The sequence below is a fragment of the Musca autumnalis genome, unplaced genomic scaffold, assembly GCF_047663935.1.
Source record: "Musca autumnalis isolate F117 unplaced genomic scaffold, ASM4766393v1 scaffold_6, whole genome shotgun sequence".
NCBI classification, from domain to species: Eukaryota; Metazoa; Arthropoda; class Insecta; order Diptera; family Muscidae; genus Musca; species Musca autumnalis.
In genome coordinates, this window is record NW_027412199.1 from 216,910 (window position 1) to 240,502 (window position 23,593).

Below are 23,593 nucleotides of genomic sequence, written 5' to 3' on the forward strand. Positions count from 1 at the left end.
TCAATTTCACAATATTCAATAAACGTCTTATTCAAATAATTGTGCAAAAAAAATAATATTTTGGCGGAGCTCCCTCGATGAAAGGCCTTTCAGGGGGGGTTTGGTGGAGGTTACAAAAATCTCAGCAATTCACATCAAACATTTGTGATATTTATTTCTTGTCGTTTGTAAGCCACTTAACAATTTGATGGCCACTGTTTAGGTTGTTTTATGTTTTTTTCGTAGTTATCAAGATTCTAGTATTTATAGTACCAATTCTCTGTTTCATCAATCGTTTCAGATTAAACACACAAACAAACATCGCTCTCTTTTGAATTTGTTTCACTTTCGACTGTTTCTTACTCTTTTTAACATTTTTTTTTGAGAAACAACAACAAACTTATTGATATAATTTGCTTAACTAGGGATCTTTTCAAAATAATTGAATATTTATAGTAATTATTCTTTCGAAATGTGCCTTCTTTGCAACCAAAAGCATTTAAAACTTTGATTTTCTTTTGTTTCAATGGTTTAATTTCCGGTAAGTGACAACGCAAACTAAAAATTTACACTTCATCCCCGATTCACTACGGATTAAACAACCGCACTGCAACCACGTTTGAGGTTTTGACTGCCACTAAACAATGACAAATTTGTTTGCGATCTCTCTCCTAGAAGGGACAGCTTATGGACCAAAATGGGGGTAGCCGTACAATGAACCAGGGAAAGAAGAAAGCAGAAATATAATCAATATCGGTTTATGGTATCGCCATTAGGAAAACTCGGCATCCAGTAGCAAGAAAGAAAACTCGATCGAAAATAAGAGCAAGTTGCTTCCAACGATCAGCGGCAAATCAAGGATAAAGAGTAAGGCCACGATCAAAAGAGCGATTGCAAAACAGGAGTAGAAGTTTCTATCACTGTCATTTAAAAAAAAATTATCCTTTTGCCAGGATCTGAACGGCGGATTGAAATGTTACTTTCGACGAACTTCGACGATTGCGCAAAGCGTGATGACGTTGGCGATTTTCAATAAAAATGACAAATATGTCTGCTCGTTCACTGCCTTTTGTAACCTCGGTCAAAATATGGGCCAAATGGCTGAATTACAAATACTAACCAAAAATTAAAAATTAACATGGCTACCTTAATGTACTATAGTATAAAAAACATAAACACCTAGAACATCATTGGTGTTGGTGGGACAAGGCTAACCAATGAAATAATGGAAGAAATTTCACCACTTTCTCAAAGGGGAAATTATCTAACTTTCATTTCACCGATGTTAACAACAGGTAGGAGGAGTTCAGTAGTCAGCCGAACGATATAGGTGATGAGGCTGTTTCGTTTCTTTCATTGCATAAAAAACACAAAGCAAACCTTTACCAAACAAAAAAAAAAGAAGAAAAAAAAACATATCTCAGCGGGATTTGAACCCGCATGATAATCTACGACATTACCTCTAGGCTACCGTCAGCGCTAGGCTAAGCCCCGCTTAACAACGATATCAATAACTAGCCCTATGCGTATGTCCAGCATCAACGCCAGTGTTACAGTTTGAGACATTATCACAGCAAAAAGAAGAGGAAGCATCAATATAACAATTATGAACACATCTAAAAATAGAATATTACAGATCGAAGATTGTATCACACTTACATCAACATTGCAGATTCATATCTTACATAGCAATTGTAACTAGAATGTTATTTTACAGGAGAGCTGATAATTACCAGAGCAGATATGTGCAAACCACAAATTGTGAGGGCCAATAAAAAGATAAAAATAAAACCAAAAGTTTTATCTACATGCGCCCCTACATATACCCTCCACCAAAATCAGACTTACTGGACAGAAAGGGCATTAAGGCTGATACCGCATGAAGATAACACCTATTGTCTCAGATCCTTCGCGTGATATGTGCCAATTACCTTGCCTTGTAAATCTTCAAGCTCATAATAGCTATTACCAATTTTACGTCGAACTTTACATTTAATAAAAGATGGTGCCAATTTAGCATTATACCCTTTTTCAAGGATGCTTTGGGTAAAATTCCTACGATAAATTTCTTGACCCACATCGTAACTTACTTGTCTAGATCTCAGATTATATTGCTTCACATTACGTTCGTGCTGTCTTTTCATTACTTGAGCAGCTTTGGTTCGAATGACATCAAACGAATCAGGTCGGTTTAAGGTCATAGATCTATCATCTAGCATATTTAACCTCCGTAGCAACAGGTATGTCGATCCATTTGTGACCATATGTTGGCCAAATGCCATAAAGTACGGGGAAGTCCCTATAGATGAGTGAATTGTTGAGCGTAAAGCACATGAAATGTGACTTAGCTTTTCATCCCAGTCCTTTTGGTCTGGTCTGATGTAGGCTTTAATCGCTGCAATAACCGAACGGTTCACCCTCTCAGACGCGTTGGCCTGTGGGGAATATACGGCGGTATAAATGTGTTGGATATTATAGAATTTCAAAAGTTAATTGAATTTTTTACCTCGGAACTGAGTCCCATTATCAGACACAACACTCTCCGGTACCCCGAAGGTGTGAAACAAATCTTCCTCCATGTACTTTATTATGGCATCCGCAGTAACAGGACGAAGAAACGAAAATTTAGAAAAATGGTCAAGGACCACAAAAATCCCGATATGTCCCGATCTAGATCTGGGGTAAGGTCCAAAGAAATCAACGTACAATTTCTGGAAGAATCTATGTGAGCTACCTGTGTCACCCATTGGAGGTCTCATTATAGTAATTGGGTGCTTGGTACTTTTGCACACTTCACAAGAGCCAATATACTCCTTTACATCTGTCACTAAAGTAGGCCAAAAATAGTACCTTCTGATTCGCTCTAAACATTTGTTGATTCCACAATGAGCGGATAAAGGATTATCATGATGCTTATGCAGGATTTCAGGCACCATACTTTTAGGTACCCAAAGCTTCCAGGTGAGGTCATCAGCTGTAGGATCGCCTACGCCATGATCTGTTCTACGGTACAAGTATCCATCAATAATCCTTAAGTCCGGGGTAGAATCATTGTTGCTTTCAACCGTCTTTAACAATTCATTATATTCATCGGAAGAAAAGTGTTGAGAATTTGAAGACTCCATTCTCTCCCTCTACCTCGGATAAACAAGCCAAGGCTGACAGGTCGGCAGTGTTGGTACTCGAAAGCGCATCAGGAACTATGTTCTGCGATCCCTTTCTGTGTTCTATCTTAAACCGATATCCTTGTAGTTTTAAAGCCCACCTAGCCAGCCGTGTGCTTAAGTCGGTTTGGGACATGAGCCATTTTAAAGAGGCGTGATCAGTAATCACCGTGAACTCATGTCCCTCGACATAAGCTCGACATTTTTTTATGCAAAGCATTGCTGCTAAGCACTCTTGTTCGGTGACACTATAGTTACGTTGCGCTTGGTTGAGTTTCTTAGACATAAATGCTATTGGAAACTCGTCACCCTCAGTTTTCTTTTGCACCAAAACACCTCCTATACCTGTCTTGCTTGCATCGCAGTGTATAATAAACGGCTGCGTGAAGTCGGGGCTGTGCAGGACAGGGGCTGTACTAAGTATGGACTTTAATTCTACAAAGGTTTTTGGGCCTCATCGGACCATATAAATTTGCGGTTTGTTTTAAGTAAATCGGTTAAAGGGCTCGAAATGGCAGCATAGTTCCTAATGAACTTTCGGTACCAATCAGACATCCCTAAAAATCGCCTAACCTGCTTAACAGATTTTGGTATTGGAAATTCCGTAATGGCTGAAATCTTGTCCGGGTCCGTTCGAATTGTTCCGTTGCCAACTACATGACCTAAGTATCGAACTTCGGACATGCAGAATTTGCTCTTCTCCACATCGTCAATCCCGCAGTTCGAAGGCACTTTGCCACTTCCCTAAGCACCTCGATGTGCCTCTCAAAAGTTGGAGATACCACCAGAAGATCATCCAGGTAGACCAACACCTCAGTCCTGAGAGACGCTGGAACCACTCTATCCATCAGCCTTCACATAGTTTGTGGGGCATTACAAAGCCCAAATGGCATGACTTTGAAATGGTATAGAGGTCTCCCAGGAACTGTGAAGGCAGTCTTACCCTTCGATGATTCATCCAGTGGTATCTGCCAGAAAGCATCTTTCAAATCTAAGCTTGAAATATACTCTGCTTTGGGCAGCCTGCTTAAAATTCCCTCAATATGAGGCAACGTATATGCGCCCCCTCTGTCACAGCATTGAGCTTTCTGCTGTCGAGGCACAGACGATTATTGCCAGGTTTCCTATGTAGAACGATTGGCGAAGACCATGGACTCGGGGATTCTTCGATAACATCCATGACCAATATCCTATCAAGCTCTTCATATATAAGCTTCTCAATTGCCGGAGAGACTGGGAAATGTCGTTGTTTAATAGGGGGTGAATTACCAGTATTAATGGTATGACAGATAACGCTTGTTTTTCCCAGGCCCTCTTTCGCAAAGGAAGGAAAGATTTCAATGGCACATTGAAGCAGGTATTTTTGTTCACATGTCAGACTCTTCTGACCCAAAACATTATTGCTATCTATAGAGAAGGCTAAAGAGGAGACACCGCCCAACAAAGAGGGTGGCAACAAATGGAACATCCTCCAAAAGTCAATGCCCAAAATTAAATTTTGTGACAAGTTTGGGACAAAATAAATGGACATAACCTGATTATCACCTCTAAAAACTAGATCGGTAGTGCAAACCCCTACTATATTCTGAGGCTTTCCATCAGCTGTTCTAACTGTGGTATTCAGTTTTTTGTATGGAATATCAGAACCTAGAAAATCTATGGCAGCCTGTGACCCAAGACAGGTTACGGAGGCACCCGTATCTAAGAGTCCTGTCATCGTCTTACAAAAATTTCGTACCTCTGCATAAGGACGTACGGCTCCAGATCTTTCTAAAACTGACACCGAGAAATTCTTCTTCACAGCCTTTACATTCTTCCAAAATTTCTTCATCCTGTTACTTGATCCACTATGCTTCGGTTTTTCATTAAAATTCTTTCCCTTACTTTCTTATAGTTCTCCAACCTTATGTGAAACGGGATGATAGGACGGGGACCACGACCAATATAAGGATTCTGTTCGGAGCCGGTATTATACCTAAGAAGTTCGTTTGGTTTAATAAGCTCATCTTTGTGAGAATCGGTAGAAAATGCAACATGCTCTTTTGAAGAAATAGTAGTGGTTTGAGGAATATTTATTTTGTTTGGGAGTACTGTTGAGAGTTTTGTGGTTTCGGTGCACTTTTCAGTGTACTGCCCTGAAAGTTTTTTTGGCGTATTATTGCATTTTTGACAGTTTGGCTTATATACTTGAGGAGTACCACAGCCATAGCAGAAGACGGTACGTTCCCCTAAGCAATCCTGGTATCTATGACCAGAACCACGACAATTCCAACAGATGGTGGACAGTTCTGAAACATCTTCAGGTCCAAGCAATTCAGGTTCACTAGCATCCTCAAATTCTACCTCCGCGGCACGTCTTGAAAAGTTGCCGCTCCTGTAACCAGATTGGCCATGTCTTCTACTGACATCTTGTAGGAAAAATTCGCGACGTCTCAAGTGACCAACAGAATATATAGACATGTTTAATATCTCATGCTGGATTTCTGGTAGAAGATTCCTGCGAAGTATCTCCACCAGCGTCCTGTCATCTAACGGTTTGTCCAATCGATCCACCAGGTCAATCACCGACTCATAAAAAACATCAAAAGTTTAATTTTGCTTTTGCTTCCTATCGTGTATAAGCTCACGAAAGTCAATGTCGGTTCTGGAGTCCCTATATTGCTGCCTTAGAGCGGTACAAAGGTCTTCCCATTGGACAACGCGCACTGTGCGATGGAACCTCCAGAAACAATCACTGGCCTTTCCATCAAACAGCGCACTGGCACTACGGCAGAGGACATCGAAATCCCCATTTAATGTTTGTATCGTTAAAGCTTCTACACGATAAATGAAGGCATCGACTGGTAAACTCGAAGAATTTCCACTGAACTTTAATTTCCAATTTGAAATTATTTGGCTGACCTTATCAGGACGAGCAGTTAAATCAGTACTAGAAGTGTGATTGCGACCGCGAGATCTATTGAAAGAACCATTACCATTATTATTGTCGGAAGGAGGTATACCCAGCATTTGTTCCAATGTCTGTTGCTCAACCTCCTGCACGCTTGGCATTGGGGGATTGTTATTAACTGGAGAAGAAGCATCATTGATAGGAGGGGCATTATTTGATTTCAAATTCAAACGAGCTAAGCTTGCCACGACGATCCTTTCAACTAACGAAGTGATCTGATTAGATATTGACTGAATAATCCGCATTTCTTGAGTTCCTATTAATGACGACACCACATCTCTGACGTCATCTAAAGTCAAACTAGGCTGAGGAGCAGTTATACCTCCGGAAGGATTAAGGTATGTTTCTTGATGAGTAGTTTCATCATTTCTACCGGCGTCAAAATTCCTAGCCTTTGAATTCGACTTTGTATTGACCTTACTTGGTTTACCGTCCTTGATTATCCTGGCTCCACAAACAGGACAATCAGAATGGGTTTTTATATAGCTGGTTATGCATATTTTATGGAATGAGTGTTTGCAAACGGTTCCACAAAGGACAGCCGGGGTTTGAATTGACAAGTTGCAAATTGCGCACATCAACTCATTATTTACACCCACTGAACCAGGAGCAGGTATCTCATCCGAACTTCTATCAAGGGGCATCATAAACTAATACAAACGAATGAAAATCGATAAAATAAAAAACAAGGAAACCACAAAAGGAAAAGAGTATTCAAACTAATTATGGTAGTAAACAGAAATAATTTCAATAACTGAGTTTGATTCGATTAGGAAATTGGGGCAAAAATTAGGATATCATAAAAAAATCAGAACCAATCGACGACGAACAGAGTGGAAAAGAAAACGAAAATTTTATAAAAGATCGATAGGGTAGGGACTATAGACTAATATTAACGATGGCTCGAAACATCATCAATAATGCTTTAAGATTCCATATCGCTAATAAAATAAAAGAATCTAATCGGTTATCAAGTCGAAGACAAATATAGAATGAAATCCATATGTTGCTTTCACTCAACCAACAACCTCAAAGAAATATTTTACACAATAGGGTGAAAGTAGGATAACATCACAACTGGTAAATGCTTCAGCACTACTGCAGTCAAAACATAGAAATTCCGAGGAAATTCTGCTATCCTGACAGAGGAAAAAAAGTAAAAGAGGACAGAATCCAAAAGTCAAATACCAAAATTGAGAATGGGCCAGAGTGAAGTAACTACTACATTCGAAATATCAAGATTCATAATTTTAGAAATTTAGACAAATTTTGAATTCACTCGGGCCCCACGTTGGGCGCCAAAAACTGTAACGGACGTGGTGAGAAGGTGTTAGAAAATCTCCAACACAGCTTGCGATGAACTGTTTGGCCTGGCACACATTTAACACCGGCCTTATTACTCGCCAGAAGGGGTGGGTTATCGCCATTGTTCATCAGCACAAATCATCAGTTACTAGTTTTAAATTTGTTAATGTGTGCTCAATAAGGCAAAAAGGATTAGATAATACAAGCAAAGACGGAAAAGAGAGTGAGAAGATGGCCTATAGTCTAAGAGAAAAAGAAAGTTCTGTTCGGTCATTGATCGACTCACACGTGCATAGGTGAAAATCGCACGCAAGCCCACCTAACCTGTTCACCATAGTATTCCACAAACTTGAAGTCATTATCCATGGTAAGCCCATACATAATTACCCTAAATTATTTTCCCAACCCCTGTTTAAATCAAACTCTAACTTTTTCTTAGTTCAAGCACATTTTCACAAATTTTTATTAAAAAAATTCTCATTAAACAATATTCGATAAATATGAAACCTACTTCAATCATCCATTCGAATTGGAAAAAGGTAATCAATAATAAAGAGTAACATTCGTAACTTACGATAATATGAGGTCATATTAACAAGGAAAAAATCATTACAAATGTTAACAACACCACATATGTATAAGTGCGAAATGGATTTGTAAATATCAAAGCAAAAAACTTATGATAAGCGATCTTTTTGAACGAAATAGAATCAAGCTAACGAAGCCTTAACTATTCTGAATGTATAGCAAAAATAAAATAGGAACAATGGCGATAACCCACCCCTTCTGGCGAGTAATAAGGCCGGTGATGTATGTGTGCCAGGCCAAACAATTCATCGCAAGCTGTGTTGGAGATTTTCTAACACCTTCTCACCACGTTCGTTACAAGACGTAACCCACAAAATCAAAAATTTACAGGAGATGCAAAAAACGTTATAAATTTAAAAATGTTTTTATGGAATATTCATATTATGAGGTTGAGTATTTAGGATATTATCAATCCTATACGAATGGGAGTAATTAATGAAACCAAAAACGCGAAAACGCTTGGTTTTGGGATCCGTCATTACAACAAAATCTGCAACATTATCTCATTTTCCGAAATGCCATTTCTTGAAATTTTGCCAGAGCATGGATTTTAGCTTTATGTACCAGATTCCATCAAAAAATGAATTTTGATTTTCGTGTGGGTTACGTCTTCGGGCATTTCAGGTGACGATCTGTGTATCTTTGGAGCCACAAAGCATGCCCATAAATTTGACAGAACAGATCCAGGTTTTGATTTTCGATTCTTCGTAAGCTTTTAGCCACCTGATTAATCGAATTGAATGATATTCCGTATTTAGCCTTCGATATAGGAATACAACATTCCTACCGTGGATTGTGGGTATAGATAAACATTTTAGTATAGTCCCCATTTGAGAGGTAACCCTGATTTCGGTATTCCGATGCTGTATTTCAAAAAGCAAAGCAACAAACAGAGAGGAATGTAGATCTTTTCTTAGTTTTGCTTATAGGACAAATGTTCTGTAATATACCAACTAAGTAAACAGTAAGTATATAGTGGGTAAGAAACTTACCCCGAACGATATTGTTATCATTTAGTACAGCGTGTTATGACATTGAAGGGATACCGCCCGATGTGAATAATTATAAACGAATTTTCTACTTCTTTAACCTACCGATAGCTCCGGAAAATCCACACTTGAGTCTAAAATATTAGCTAGATACTTGTTTTTCTTCAGATGTGGGCCACTTTATAACCTGTGGGCTTAGCTCGCTCAAAAATAGGTCACTCTTTTTATTATCCTATTTACTGAAGATATGGTTATATTAAATCTGTCGGAAGTGTCGCGATAGCTACTGGCTTCATGGCCAACAAACCACAAAAATACATATAAATGGTCATCGCTTGAAAGTCGTTTGTCTTTGCGGAGATGTTTATATTGATCGCTTTCCGCTAATTTACTGCTTAATGTTCGAAAAAGATTTCGCAAAATCCGAAAATGCATTTTGGATTCCTCCTCTGTGTAGGTAGAAATTACATTTAACCTGTAGCCGGGTATCGAGTGACGTATACCTGCAAAATAAGGACAACGGATATTAAAGTTTTATGGATCAACAAAGGAAAATATCAGTCCACTACAAAAATATTTGCATTTCAAATCCATAAATTACCTCAGAACTATATAAAAAGTGAAGTAGTCACTCGACTTGCAAATGTTTTGAGCAGCACTGTATGTCCGTCCTTTTGTTTGGCTGATTGGGTCCCAAATAGGGTTTTCATAATATTGGCCCAAATTTAATATCGGTCTACTACTTCAGGTATAAGTGTTCAAAACTCTTCGCTAAAATTGGGCTCCTAATATGTAGTATATATGTCAACTCCTTCGTTGGGCCCTGTTGGAACCTCCATGGTAATGCTCAAAATGAAAGTTTTCAATCTGTCGCTAGACACCCACACTGTTCTCGAAGTCTAGAAAATGTGCAGGGTGGTCCCGCTACTGAAGCCTTGCAAAGATGCCAGGAAAAGAGAATTATACAAACCGATTTTGTCGCCCGTAGCAAAGACCCTGGCGTCAGGTACCTTCCCTGATTACATATATGAGAGACTGAACACCCATTTAACCGATCTTACTAGCTTTTCCTACTCGAGGAATATGCAGGCTTCCGCCACAAAATATACAGCTACTCTGTTCAACAAATGGACAGTGCAGCTTTTAGCAATTTCATTTCCAAAGTAAGATCGAAAAAATGTACTAATAATAATGAGTCGGAAGAACATGATGATCACGATGGTGCGGGATATCAAGCTGGCTGCCGTGCAGATCGATACAAGGGAGAACCCCTACATAAAAAAGCCTATAAACCAGGTTTAAAAAACATTCACACAGATGGGCAAGGACAAAGAGGTGTTGCTGGCAACATACAAAGCGATCAGTCGGTCTATCCACAATTATGCAGTCCCGGTTTAAAAATCATTTATATGTGATACACTCTGGAGATTGTTGGAGATATGAGACTCAGTTTCCCCAGAAACGCAGACTGTTCTTCAAATCCCCGTCACCGGCTCCAACGAAGTCTGAATCATAGCTGGTATTATTCCACACGGTCCGCCGATTTTTAAGGCTGCAAACTCCTAATTGTCCATAAAGGTCTGGGAGTCTGTTCGTCCTCCTCAGTGTGGGATTGGTTATGGCGTACTATTTGCCATCAAGATCCAAGCAAGAAGAGAAATGACCCATTGAATAACATATCCAGAGTAGAGATGGGCGCGTGCCTAAAAAATTAGGCACGAACATGCACGAACACGGACCAAAATTTTTATGCACATTCACGCACAAACACGGCGTTTTTCGAGAAGGCACGAACACGCACACTCACGCACGAAATTACAAAAATAGGAGAAATCGATATAGGTGTACATTTATTTTATTTTATAAATATTCATATGTACTTCTAATTTTTCTATTCTATTTTAAAAACATCATTTTGTCCAAAAATCTAGTACGCCTTACGTTGAGAATATTTCCAGATGTAGAAAAAAATCTCCCGCTCGTTGCTGAGCTGACGTGTTTGGTCAAAAATTTCCTGGCTATTTGTTTTAAATATTTTAAATTAGACTGTTTCCAAAATTTAAAACATCAGTCTGGCTAGATACGGCACTCGATAATATGTATCAATTTCTGTATCAATTGGAGACTTTTTAATTTTTCGTCTTTTTGCCATTTTGATCCAAAAAGTCTGATAATTCGTGTAAATGTGGCATTGTAATTTCCTGCTTATCATATGTTCTCACTTTGTAACATTGCTTTCACATTAGCTTATAAAAAATAAAACAAAGCGTTTAAGCAATGATTGTTTAGTTTTAGCTTTCAAATCTTTCATGAATTGAGAGTCAATGGTATCAATTGAGCAGACTGTTATTCTTTTTATATTGTTGACCTGTTGTTGTAATATTTTGTTAGATTTAGTTTGGCTAAAGGTCGACTTTCAAAAGTTTTTGACCAAAGGGCAAAAATGTGCATAGTAGGGTACTTTTCCGAGCTTAATGTATCGGAACACTCTTTGAATATTTTATGAAGAACAATATAAGTTCTAGCAATGAAAACTTTAAGTCAGGTATACGATCCAACTCATTCTTTTGTAGCAAAGCACTCTTAATCTCATTCTGGACTTGGTATATGCTCTCAAGCATAATATACACTGGTGTGCGAAATAATAGAGCCACTAAAGTTAGAACACATTAAGCGTTTCTAAATCACTTCTGAAAAGTGTGATATGGCGCAATTTATGGGTACAGAAATCACGAATCTTAAACATAAATACAGAATATGTTTACACGTGATCGTAGATAAACGCGTGGGTTAACCTATGGCTGAACATTTTCTTTGAAAGGTGGTGTAAAATTTATTTAATTTGATCGCACAGCTTCGGATATCATTTTCATTCACCACTGGTAGCCTTGAAATTTAATAAAGCTAACACCGGTGTTTTATAAAGCCAGAAATACCCAGCAATAAAGGAGGTAGCCACAGATGGGTATCCTTCGAGAACAGCTATAAACTTACTCTGTCTTTATGTTTAAGATTCGTGATTTCTGTACCCAAAAATTTTTGCAGGCTTTTCTTAAATAACACCTAAGGTCTGTTAGAGTTGACAACAACAAATTACTTACTCGTTTATTGGAGCAGAGGAGCTACAAAGAGTAATATTCCTTACAGGACCCCCCATTTTTTGCTCTAAAATCATAAAAATATTAACTTTTTTCGACCGGTTTTTGAAGTTTTCTTATCTTGGATAGTAGTTTAGCACATTTTCTTCACAATCACAAATATTATTGATATTTGCGATATATTGGAGGTTTTTATGGGACATTATCTTTGATTCTGGGCCCATATGGGTTTTCAGCCCCATTAACTCTGGAAGGGGAGTTAAAATTTTAATTTTTGTTGCAGGGTTATTTAGGAAAATAATGTTAGGAAGGAAAACTAACTTGACGGTAAAATTTGAATTTCCTTAAGAAATTGTCTTATTTACTTTAAGTGGCTCCATTATTTCGCACACCTCTTTACAGGCTCTGCCCTGCATAATACAAGGTCAACCCCCAAATTGGACAAATGTTGACTGAATTTTATTTATGGGATAATGCCCCACTATAAAAATGTAAATTGCGCCGTAACACACTTTTCAGAAGTGATTTAGAAACGTTTAATGCGTTGTAACTTTAGTGGCTCTATTATTTCGCACACCAGTGTATGTTGAATTCCAATGTGTTCTTATATCTTGTTTTAACATTTTCTTTGCTTTGCTTCTCTCATGAACAAAACAAATGGCAAACATCATCTTTTTTCACTCATACTCTGGCCTCTCCATAACAAAACGGCAATAAGTACCAGACTACAAAAACGAAGCAAATAATTTTAGGAATATTTTGGTCGGTTTTATATTCTTGTTCGTGTTATGTAACCAAAAATTTAGCACGATCGTGTCACATAGTGCAGATCGTGTATAGTCGTGTCGAACAAAAAAACACGATCACGCACGGCCAAAAATGCATTCCGGCACGACACGCACAAACACGGCGTTTTTCGAGAAGGCACGAACACGCACTACTCACGGCACGACACGCGCCCAGGTACCGTCGCTCCGCTTTGTACTACCTGTGGATTTGTGCCTTTAGCACCTTGCAAAACCTGCCTGACTCGTTTACTGCCTATATATATTCCTAGCTGCTATACGTAGACTGTTTGCTCGACCAAACCGGTTGGGATTTCTGTATTTATCCCAATTGAGTATTTCATTCAATAAAAATTCGCAGATCAAGTTCGAAAATGAGATATGACCCATTTTCGACTTCCTCACAAAAGCTCGAACATTTTCGGAAAAAAATGATCGCATGACAGCTTTTGAGGGTGATTGAGTGATTTCATCCAAACTTCTACCAGCAAAAAAATTTAAAAATTGTAGTTTAAAACCTACTCTCGAATCGTTTTGATTTTTTCATCTTTGTGTTTATTTCAGCTTGAGTCCATATTTTGTTGTATTCAAGTATTTGAATAACAACAAAATGTTTTACAGTGGATATGAAATTGATTAGTTGCGGGCGGAGGGTAGGGAATACTATAGTTTCAGTTGTCACCAAACAACTTCATCAGTTCCCTTTTCCGCCGACTCTGTATCAATAAACAGGTCAATAAGCCCATCCAGCAAATTAAACAAAATGAGAAATTTGCTATATGGCCCTAAAACTGATTACCCTACAATTTGAGTCGAACTAAAGAATTTCATATCCACCACTGTTTTTATGTCGTCTTTGCTTTGCAAAGAATACGAACATAGGAATGTTGCTTCAATAAGCGGGGGTAAAACAACGAGAAAGTTGTTGTTTTTGCATTGCGCATTGATCAACAAGGCCGTGCTGATGCCTATTATTGTTGTTGGCGTCTTTTATTGTTGGACTGCAGAATTTTACATCTTTGTGTTTATTTCAGCTTGAGTCCATATTTTGTTGTATTCAAAATGTTTTACAGTGGATATGAAATTGATTAGTTGCGGGCGGAGGGTAGGGAATACTATAGTTTCAGTTGTCACCAAACAACTTCATCAGTAGTGCGATTCTGTAACTTTTTTTAATAACGAACCGACATCGGTAGTTAACGAAAATATTCGGTTGAGTTAACGAATGTGTTATTCTGTAACATTATGTTAACGATTGTAGAAATCGTTAACTTATACCGACGAATATCGATGGGAAGGAAATGTCAAATATTATATTTAAATATTTATTAATCTATTTTAAAAGTTGAAAAGGATATTTTTCGTGACTACAAAACATAAAGCGCTTAAATGAGGAATAAATATCTGATTTTTGAAGGAATGTGCCTTAAATAAGTGCCCGCACGTATCACAACAAGGCGCAACTCAAGGGTATCTTCAATTTCAAACGTGTCAAGTGTGTATGTACGTATGGTAAATATCATAAAACATTAATGACCAACATTTGTCATAGATTTTGGTGGTTTTGTTTCAGGATATGAACAAACCTCTCATTAGCCTCCAGGAAGAAAAAAAAGGCCAAAAAAGTAGATGAATCATACGTGCAAGCGCTTCCGGACAACATCTTTTTACGCGAAAGAAGTCATAATTTGTACAACGGCATTGTGTAGCGAAGATGCTGTCTATTTTGCATAACGATCATTTCTTTTGCATAAATCCATACATGTCAGTAAAGAAGCAACTTATAAGACGGTTTTGAGTATTTTTGAGCAAACAAATCCAATTTTTCTAAGATTAATAGTAAAAAAAACATTCCGGATCATGTATCTGCGGATCAGAAAACTTTTAAGAAAAAATAGCGGGTCAGATGAAGAATAGAAGCTGCATTATTTTAATTTACCATACATTTATATATTCATTGTATTACTGGCAAAAAAATTTATCAAAATCATTGGTCAGAGGATCAATTATTATGGTGTGTGTGTGACTTAAAAATAATAAATGTGGTAAATCCTATATGTATAAACTTTAAAGCGCAGTTGTATTTTTTTCTAATTACAAAGTTAGGGTCATTTTTTGGGTTGTGGCGTTTTGTAAAGAAATTATGAATAGCGAAATAAAAAAGAACTATACGAAGATTGAGGTTTAAAATTTGACATTAGTAAATTCACTTCAGGGATGTTCGTGGATCCCCGATTTTTGGTATTTTGAAGACCTTAGGACCGATCTTCCTGTAATTTGACGTTTAAGGTTCCAAGTGGTCACAAAATTACTCCACCAAAAATTTTCAAAATAGGTAATAGGTACCTCCCGATTTTCGGTATTTTGAGGATATTTGACATTTGAGGTTCCCAGTGGACACGAAACTTACTCACTAAAAATTGTCAATATAGGTCAATCATGCGGAATTTACCTTGGATACCCGCCTTTTTAACGTATGTCCAAATAAAAACTGTTTTCTTAAAAGAAATCCGCTACATATTACAAAAATGTACTGTCGTTAAGACTTAACAACTACTTTTTTTTGGTTGTTAACTTAACAATAATTTTCGGCAATTAACGACAAAATTTACCGACAAAAATAGTTAAAATTGGTTACAGAATAGCACTTATCGAAAATAATCGTTAACTACCGACATTCATCGTTAATTCTGTCGTTAAGGAGTTAGAGAATCGCACTACAGTTCCCTTTTCTGCCGACTCTGTATCGATAAACAGGTCAATAAGCCCACCCAGCAAATTAAAGAAAATGAGAAATTTGCTATATGGCCCTAAAACTGATTACCCTACAATTTGAGTCGAACTAAAGAATTTCATATCCACCACTGCTTTTATGTCGTCTTTGCTTTGCAAAGAATACGAACATAGGAATGTTGCTTCAATAAGCGGGGGTAAAACAACGAGAAAGTTGTTGTTTTTGCATTACGCATTGATCAACAAGGCCGTGCTGATGCCTATTATTGTTGTTGGCGTTTTTTTATTGTTGGACTGCAGAATTTTACATCTTTGTGCTTATTTCAGCTTGAGTCCATATATTGATTTTTTTTTAAAAAAAATGTTCCTATCGTGGCCCCTATTACATCAGGAGAGAGACCACACTTCCTGAGAAAATGACCCGAATGCTGTAAGAACTCCTACGGCCACGTGTGCAGCGACACCTGCTTCCGAATCAGATACGGGGCTGGTCCAAATTTTGCGTATAGTAATATTTCTGCGTATCCTACTCTCAGTACCTCCCCAAAAAAATTCAATTGATACGCGCGATATCTCTTGAACGGAGCAAGCGATTTGTTCCAAATTTCTTTAAACTGACTATAAAAAGTCAAAAATAGTTAAGTACAAGAACAGACTATAGTCGGACGGGGCCGACCATGTTATACACTATACCACTATAATTGGCATCAATGTTCGGGAGTTCCTCTTCCATTTATAAGTTACAGGGGCGAAACGTGTCCAGGGATATCTTTATCTGTATAAGAAACAATTTACCAATTTTCACACAAAAGTTTGGGTCCATTTAACCTACTAAATATTACCGGAACTTGACATTGGTTAACACGCTTCTTCTTTATCGTAAACTCAAACTATGTTTGAAATATCTTGGCGATCGGGTTATTATTGCGACCTACAGAGCTGCTACAAAATCGGATAAAATTTTTGTTTTTGCTCCATTTCACCCACTAAATATTTCACGATCATCACCAATAAGAATAGGGATCTATTCTGACCTGAACCCGACCTCCATACAAAATTTCGTGATGATCGGTCCATAATTGCGGCCTGGAGCGTGTTTACAATATATAATGGACAGACGGACGGACGGACACACATCTCAAAATCGCTTTATCTCGTCTAGATGTGAAGTTTGGTATGCCACATTAGGGGTCTACGACGAATATTTCGCGGTGTCACATGAATTTTTGGGAAAACAAACTTTTAATACCCTTTTCCACATTGTGGTTGTAATTTCCCCAACAACATAAAGAAAGCTTTGACATAACATATTCAAAATTTTACGATGCCACTACCTGGGTAATTGTGCCATGTATAGGGTATAATAAATTAGTTTATATTCAACTGGTTAATAATTGGATTATTTCGACACCTCCAAATAATAGTATGCTAAGTCTGAAAAGTGAGTTTTGCAGGAGAAGTTCTCAAAGTTTGGAAATTGTTTTACCTTCAGTGCTATGCTAAGTAAATATTTGTTTATAACTTCTGTTCGGATTGACCGATCATTATCAAAATTTGACAGAATTTAAGTCAAAGGACGTAAAATCTAAAAATTCAAAGAACTTGAAAACATGCTAAGTCGACTTAGCACACTATTGTTTGGAGGCGCCGATTTAAACTGACTATAAATCGGTCAAAATTAGTTAGTTTATTACTGGTTAAAAGTAATGCAAGGATGGACAATTATACTCTGCCTAGCTCATCCCCATTTTAAAATAGTTAGTTGGCGTAAAGGAAAATAATCGAAAAATAACCAGTTGTGGTTATTTCTAAACTAGTTTTAAGTTACTTTAAAGCAATTTATTTTCCCGCAGGGTACCTATTCAACATGGCTTGGCAGGAATTGTGTAGGTTAGGCAAAAAACTTTAATTCTTTTTTTGTTATTTCGTGTTGCCAAACATTGATTTTAACTTTTTTGAAGAATTTTTCTTTAAAACACATTCTGCCTATTTTTATAAGCTTTTACAGATTCACACAATATGCTTGAATGGAAAGGGGAAACGCAGCAAATGTAACATAATACGTTTATGATTATAGGAAATCTGAGCAATATATATTGTTACCACAATGTGTAAACTCGCTTATGCGGGCAAACGAGTTGGGATACTGATAATTTTATGTAATTTTGCAATTAGTTTCGAGTATCAAAAACACCAAAACACCTCCGACCTACAGAGCAGCTACAAAATCGGACCATAATTGCGGCCTGGAGCGTGTTTACAATATATAATGGACAGACGGACGGACGGACACACATCTCAAAATCGCTTTATCTCGTCGAGATATGAAGTTTGGTATGCCACATTAGGGGTCTACGACGAATATTTCGCGGTGTTACATGAATTTTTGGGAAAACAAACTTTTAATACCCTTTTCCACATTGTGGTATAGGGTCATGGCAGAACTACCAGGTAGTGGTATCATACCAACTGATCGAAAAGTCAAATCCGTTTATAAAAAATTATTTTTTTTGTAATTTCCCCAACAACATAAAGAAAGCTTTGACATAACATATTCAAAATTTTACGATGCCACTACCTGGGTAATTGTGCCATGTATAGGGTATAATAAATTAGTTTATATTCAACTGGTTAATAATTGGATTATTTCGACACCTCCAAATAATAGTATGCTAAGTCTGAAAAGTGAGTTTTGCAGGAGAAGTTCTCAAAGTTTGGAAATTGTTTTACCTTCAGTACTATGCTAAGTAAATATTTGTTTATAACTTCTGTTCGGATTGAACGATCATTATCAAAATTTGACAAAATTTAAGTCAAAGGACGTAAAATCTAAAAATTCAAAGAACTTGAAAACATGCTTAGTCGACTTAGCACACTATTATTTGGAGGCGCCGATTTAAATTGACTATAAATCGGTCAAAATTAGTTAGTTTATTACTGGTTAAAAGTAATGCAAGGATGGACAATTATCCACTGCCTAGCTCATCCCCATTTTAAAATAGTTAGTTGGCGTAAAGGAAAATAATCGTAAAATAACCAGTTGTGGTTATTTTTAAACTAGTTGTAAATTACTTTATACCAATTTATTTCCCCGCAGGGTACCTATTCAACATGGCTTGGCAGGAATTGTGTAGGTTAGGCAAAAAACTTTAATTCTTTTTTTGTTATTTCGTGTTGCCAAACATTGATTTTAACTTTTTTGGAGAATTATTCTTTAAAACACATTCTGCCTATTTTTATAAGCTTTTACAGATTCACACAATATGCTTGAAAGGAAAGGGGAAACGCAGCAAATGTAACATAATACGTTTAGGATTATAGGAAATGTGAGCAATATATATTGTTACCACAATGTGTAAACTCGCTTATGCGGGCAATCGAGTTGGGATACTGATAATTTTATGTAATTTTGCAATTACTTTCGAGTATCAAAAACACCAAAACACCTCCGCGGGTAGTAGTGTTGGACATTGTTTGCTAGGTTGTGCTAACAATTTTTATATTGATGTTCACGATTCGTAAAATACCTAAAAATTATAGTAGTAGTATACTTCCCAACTCATCGTATGGATATATAGCATTTTAAATTTGTGTTAGGTTTAAGGACGCACATCCATCTAGTGATATTGTCATATAGTCCATTGAAGATGATAAGCATGTGACAAATTTTTTTGGCAATGCCTGATAAGAAGATAAGAGTGCCTTTATCATATCTACCTAGTAGCCGGTTTCTTCTTGTGTACAAAAAGGGATAATTGCATAGTATATGCTCGACCGTTTCTATCTCAACTGCATGTTCATATGATTTACCGTAGTCGATGCTACTGTCATCTCATCTTGACTTTCGAGAGTGACATGTAATACCAAACTTATCTGCGACAACCTATGATGTAGAATCAAGGGCCCAAGACTCTAACCGGCAGCACTTGGGAAACAGATAAAGAAACCTTGTTGGCCACGTACAATTCGATAGATTGGTTAGCGAATGTTTGTTGCAACGCAGTGGAATAATGTTCAAATCAGTCACAATGCCACCCTGAGAACTGCAACAGGGTGCCTCCACATGTCTTTAGTGGACCATCTACATGAGGAGTCCGAGATTTAAAGCAACACAACAGTGGACCAACTGCAATACAATGATTCTTCCTTTACAGGAACACAATAACATGCTTTCGTTGTAGTACTTGCTGGGGTGTTGCCGTGGTAGTTATTCTAATCACCATATTGTGGGTTGACTCTCTCCCAGGCAATTGAGATTCAATGGTATCAATTGAGCAGACTGTTATTGTTTTTATATTGTTGACCTGTTGTTGTAATATTTTGTTGGATTTAGTTTGGCTAAAGGTCGACTTTCAAATAGACCAAAGGGCAAAAATGTGCATAGTAGGGTACTTTTCCGAGCTTAATGTATCGGAACACTCTTTGAATATTTTATGAAGAACAATATAAGTTCTAGCAATGAAAAGTTTAAGTCAGATATACGATCCAACTCATTCTTTTGTAGCAAAACACTCTTAATCTCATTCTGGACTTGTTATATGCTCTCAAGCATAATATACACTGGTGTGCGAAATAATAGAGCCACTAAAGTTACAACACATTAAGCGTTTCTAAATCACTTCTGAAAAGTGTGATATGGCGCAATTTATGGGTACAGAAATCACGAATCTTAAACATAAATACAGAATATGTTTACACGTGATCGTAGATAAACGCGTGGGTTGACCTATGGCTGAACATTTTCTTTGACAGGTGGTGTAAAATTTATTTAATTTGATCGGACAGCTTCGGATATCATTTTCATTCACCACTGGTAGCCTTTAAATTTAATAAAGCTAACACCGGTGTTTTATAAAGCCAGAAATACCCAGCAATAAAGGAGGTAGCCACAGATGGGTATCCTTCGAGAACAGCTATAAACTTACTCTGTCTTTATGTTTAAGATTCGTGATTTCTGTACCCAAAAATTTTTGCAGGCTTTTCTTAAATAACACCTAAGATCTGTTAGAGTTGACAACAACAAATTACTTACTCGTTTATTGGAGCAGAGGAGCTACAAAGGGTAATATTCGTTACAGGACCCCCCATTTTTTTGCTCTAAAATCATAAAAATATTAACTTTTTTCGACCGGTTTTTGAGGTTTTCTTATCTTGGATAGTAGTTTAGCACATTTTCTTCACAATCACAAATATTATTGATATTTGCGATATATTGGAGGTTTTTATGGGACATTATCTTTGATTCTGGGCCCATATGGGTTTTCAGCCCCATTAACTCTGGAAGGGGAGTTAAAATTTTAATTTTTGTTGCAGGGTTATTTAGGAAAATAATGTTAGGAAGGAAAACTAACTTGACGGTAAAATTTGAATTTCCTTAAGAAATTGTCTTATTTACTTAAAGTGGCTCCATTATTTCGCACACCTCTTTACAGGCTCTGCCCTGCATAATACAAGGTCAACCCCCAAATTGGACAAACGTTGACTGAATTTTATTTATGGGATAATGCCCCCACTATAAAAATGTAAATTGCGCCGTAAAACACTTTTCAGAAGTGATTTCGAAACGTTTAATGCGTTGTAACTTTAGTGGCTCTATTATTTCGCACACCAGTGTATGTTGAATTCCAATGTGTTCTTATATCTTGTTTTAAAGGCCTGCGTACATAAGCTGCCTCGCCTGCTTACTTTGCTTGCTTCTGATAAAAGAATAAAAAAGAAAAGGGCAACCCAGTTCGAAATTTGCTCGGCCTTCTTTATTCTTTTATTTTTATTATGTCAGAAATGAAGCAGAAAAGCAAGGCAATCAGGCAAGGCAGCTTATGTACGCAGGCCTTTACATTTTCTTTGCTTTGCTTCTCTCATGAACAAAACAAATGGCAAACATCATCTTTTTTCACTCATACCCTGGCCTCTCCATAACAAAACGGCAATAAGTACCAGACTACAAAAACGAAGCAAATAATTTTAGGAATATTTTGGTCGGTTTTATATTCTTGTTCGATGTTCGTGTTATGTAAAGTATCTTGCACGACTTCTAAAGGGAGACCAAAAATTTAGCACGATCGTGTCACATAGTGCAGATCGTGTTTAGTCGTGTCGTGCAAAACCGTGTCGAACAAAAAAACACGATCACGCACGGCCAAAAATGCATTCCGGCACGACACGCACAAACACGGCGTTTTTCGAGAAGGCACGAACACGCACTACTCACGGCACGACACGCGCCCAGGTACCGTCGCTCCGCTTTGTACTACCTGTGGATTTGTGCCTTTAGCACCTTGCAAAACCTGCCTGACTCGTTTACTGCCTATATATATTCCTAGCTGCTATACGAGGGCTGTTTGCTCGACCAAACCGTTTGGGATTTCTGTATTTATCCCAATTGAGTATTTCATTCAATAAAAATTCGCAGATCAAGTTCGAAAATGAGATATGACCCATTTTCAACTTCCTCACAAAAGCTCGAACATTTTCGGAAAAAAAATGATCGCATGACAGCTTTTGAGGGTGATTGGGTGATTTCATCCATACTTCTACCAGCAAAAAATTTTAAAAATTGTAGTTTAAAACCTACTCTCGAATCGTTTTGATTTTTTCATCTTTGTGTTTATTTCAGCTTGAGTCCATATTTTGTTGTATTCAAGTATTTGAATAACAAAAAAATGTTTTACAGTGGATATGAAATTGATTAGTTGCGGGCGGAGGGTAGGGAATACTATAGTTTCAGTTGTCACCAAACAACTTCATCAGTTCCCTTTTCCGCCGACTCTGCATCAATAAACAGGTCAATAAGCCCATCCAGCAAATTAAACAAAATGAGAAATTTGCTATATGGCCCTAAAACTGATTACTCTACAATTTGAGTCGACCTAAAGAATTTCATATCCACCACTGTTTTTATGTCGTCTTTGCTTTGCAAAGAATACGAACATAGGAATGTTGCTTCAATAAGAGGGGGTAAAACAACGAGAAAGTTGTTGTTTTTGCATTACGCATTGATCAACAAGGCCGTGCTGATGCTTATTATTGTTGTTGGCGTTTTTTATTGTTGGACTGCAGAATTTTACATCTGTAAGAACTCCGAATGCTGTAAGAACTCCTACGGCCACGTGTGCAGCGACACCTGCTTTCGAATCAGATACGGGGCTGGTCCAAATTTTGCGTATAGTAATATTTCTGCGTATCCTACTCTCAGTACCTCCCCAAAAAAATTCAATTGATATCTCTTGAACGGAGCAAGCGATTTGGTCCAAATTTTGGATCTCATAATATTTAATCTAAACTTAGTTTAAGTTCGAAAATGGGATATTTTGGTCCATTCTTCTCACAAAAGTTCAATATTTTTTTGTGCAGTTCGAGGATCCTTTGGACATTTTTACTAAACTACTCCTGGTGGTACTGTTTACAACAGCGATTTATGTTCTTCCTGACATAATGCTCAAAAAGGTCTGCATTATACGCTGAACCACTGAAATGACTAGGATCCGTGATATCTTTCGAAAGGAATGACTCCCAAAATAAGACCCACTTCAAAATGGATATGTCGGTCCATGGCAAACGTCCAAAAGGATCATAAAATTCTGAATACACCCTGAATAGTTTTTGTTTTGTAACCGGTATCCGATTTGTCCATAAATAGACGTTTAAATTCACACAGGATGAGGGTATATCTCTGTCGGCAGAACCGACAGATGCCTTTTTACTTGTTCTTTATCATAGTTGTGTATATTTTCGGGGGCAAAACACACTGATACTTTGTTTTTTCTCTAACCAGACTTACCAAGTTCCACGTTGGATTCTTTCACAACCATTGCTGGCCTGTCATGAGAGTCATTTCCTATAGAGCTTGATAACGATGACATTAAGGCGTAGAAAAAGCTTGGATCGTTCAGAGAGTTTTGCTAAGGATAATATATTTTATTTCTCTGAAAAGTAACTTGAATTTTCACTGATAAAGAAATTATAACTATACTGGCAGATAAAAAACATTGCAGTAATTAAC

General features: G+C 37.3%; 1 long non-coding RNA gene across 6 annotated transcripts in view; it reads left to right on the plus strand.

The window, feature by feature from the left end:
- LOC141388112 (uncharacterized) overlaps nucleotides 1-23,593 on the plus strand; it is a 291,585-nt gene that overhangs the window by 119,770 nt on the left and 148,222 nt on the right. Inside the window, exon 1 of one of the 6 annotated variants that reach the window (XR_012408721.1) lies at nucleotides 7,745-7,765. The exons of the other annotated variants lie outside the window; for them this stretch is intronic. This is a non-coding gene — a long non-coding RNA (uncharacterized lncRNA). Of the gene's footprint in view, nucleotides 1-7,744; nucleotides 7,766-23,593 lie in introns of those variants that run through there. 6 annotated transcript variants of the gene reach the window in all.